The sequence below is a fragment of the Alligator sinensis genome, unplaced genomic scaffold (genome assembly GCF_000455745.1).
Source record: "Alligator sinensis unplaced genomic scaffold, ASM45574v1 scaffold243_1, whole genome shotgun sequence".
NCBI lineage: Eukaryota > Metazoa > Chordata > Crocodylia > Alligatoridae > Alligator > Alligator sinensis.
In genome coordinates, this window is record NW_005841841.1 from 2,724,141 (window position 1) to 2,726,198 (window position 2,058).

At 62.6% G+C, this 2,058-nt stretch overlaps 1 protein-coding gene across 4 annotated transcripts in view; it reads left to right on the top strand.

Moving 5' to 3' along the window:
- BCOR (BCL6 corepressor) overlaps positions 1 to 2,058 on the top strand; it is a 54,074-nt gene that overhangs the window by 2,808 nt on the left and 49,208 nt on the right. The window contains exon 1 of one of the 4 annotated variants that reach the window (XM_025205132.1): positions 666 to 902. The exons of 2 other annotated variants lie outside the window; for them this stretch is intronic. The gene's annotated coding sequence lies outside the window, so the exon portion shown is untranslated. Of the gene's footprint in view, positions 1 to 665; positions 903 to 1,628; positions 1,994 to 2,058 lie in introns of those variants that run through there. One more of the 4 variants, XM_025205120.1, reaches the window with a different exon arrangement.

Consider the following 2,058-nt stretch of genomic DNA (forward strand, 5'->3'; position numbering starts at 1 on the left):
CCTACTCTCAGTAGGGGTGATAGGAAGCTCCTCTTGGGGTAGGAGGGAAATAATGCCTCCCCCTTCCCCTTCCCCTTCCTTCCATTAGGGGTGATGGGAAGGCTCTTTTGGGGCAGGAGCGAGTGATGCCTCCTCCTCTCTCTACTCTCAGCTCCTTTTGGGGGCGGCAGGGAGTGATGCCTCCCCCTTTCTCTCCTTCCCACTAGGGCGATGGGAAGCTCCTCTTGGGACAGGAGGGAAATGATGTCTCCCCTTTTCCCTACTCTCAGTAGAGGCGCTGGGAAGGTCCTTTTGGGGCCGGAGGGAGTGAAGCCTGCCCCTTTCCCTCCCTCCCTGGTATCAGGGACCCTGGGAAGCCCCCCTCCGCCTCCGTGTGTCCGCGGGCAGGAGGACTTCCCCGCGGCCCCCCGGCCCGTGCCGCGGGCAGCTGGAAAGCCGCAGCCGCCCGGCTGGGACGAGCAGCAGCAGTCATTTCTGCCAGCCCAGTTCCGCTCCCCGCCTCCCCGGAGCAGTGTCTGTTTGTCGGGCTGGGCCGTCTGTGGGGAGGAGCCCTTTGATGGAGCTGATACGGTGCACAGGCTCCGGCTGCCCTCAAATGGCTCCGCCGCGTTGTGTTGACACGGTAGAAAGTCCTGATAGCTGCGCTGCACGTGACCGTGTGGGAGCCTCGGGAGGAAAGACGAGTCAACACGCGGAGGAAAGAGCCTGTTTGAGAGCCTTAAAATAGACTCCGGCCCCCCCTTCCCCTCCTCCCTCCCCGCCTCGCGTGTGTGTGTTGCTCAAGCCGAGCCGCACCAGCGCCGTGCATGACTCACTCTGTATTTTGAATCGGTTTCGAGACCTCGCCGGCGCACGGTGCTCGGCTTGCTGGGGAAACGAAATGCCACACGTCCCGGGTAAAGGTCAGGCTGCTTTTCTAATCCGCGGATCCATGCGGCGGCTACTTAGTCTGCAGCTTCCTCCCCGGGGCTCGCAAAGTGTGTCAAATGGGTGTGATGCCGGGCGGATATTTGTGGAAGGGAAACAGAATAACAACACAAAAGCCCCGCCAGCCCTTGCTCTTGTCTGGTATCAGCCCGCTGCTGCCAAAGCTTTTGCACGAGGTTTTTGCAACGGAGCAGTATTATGGTGTCTCTCCCCCCCCCCCCCCTTTCCTCCCTGTCTGACGAAGGCGCAGGTCATTGTTTCTCTGTCTCATAAATACATGGGAGACGCGAGAGCAACCCGTTGGTAAGCAGCTGCCTGTATTGAAGCTTATAAATACTGTACAAGTGCGGCCCCTTAAATCAAACTCCAGATGAAGGGCTTGAGGTCTAATCGAAGTAGATTGCGTCGAGTCCCCCGATTGCTTTTCGCTTCCCTCGCCGGGATTTTCACAAATCTCGAAATGATCCTGGCAGTGGCCTGGAACCAGCGAGGGGAGAGGCATGCCTGGCAGCGTCGTGCTCTTCCCAAGGCCGGAGGGTTTCGCGTGTGCGGCTCGCAGGCTGCCCCCGCGGAGCTGTGCCCCCCCCCGCCCCGCGCGGAGGCGGGACGGGCTGATGCAGTGGAAACTGGCGAGCTGCCAGCGGGAGCGGGAGGTGGAAAGAGTAAAGGCGCCAAAAGGGAACTCGTGGGCCGCGGCCCCGCTGCCGCCCCCTCCCCCAGCCCCGCTGCCTCTCCGCCTCTCACCTTTCCCGCTTGCTGCTAATAAAGACGTCCTCGCAGTAGTGACTCGAGGGGACGCCCTCGTCCGCCTTCCCTGAGAGCCGAGCCGCGTCTTCTCTTGGCCCCCGGCACCGGGTTTTGGGTCCCCCCCTCTCGTTTCCACGCCAGGAGCGTGCTAACACAACTTTGCTGCCGCCAATGGCTGCCAAAAGTCTGTTGACGTTGCGAGGGAGACCCGCACGTTTCCCGTCCTCCTCAAATGCCCGAGCTGCTCGCCGCGCGGCGTGTGCCTGCGCCTGCGCGGGCGGGGCGGCGGAGCCAGGCTGCAGCCGCGCCGAGGAGCCAGGTTAGTGCTCGCCCCGGGGGAGCCCGCTAAATATAGCGCCGAGCGGCTCTGGCGGGCGGGGACCT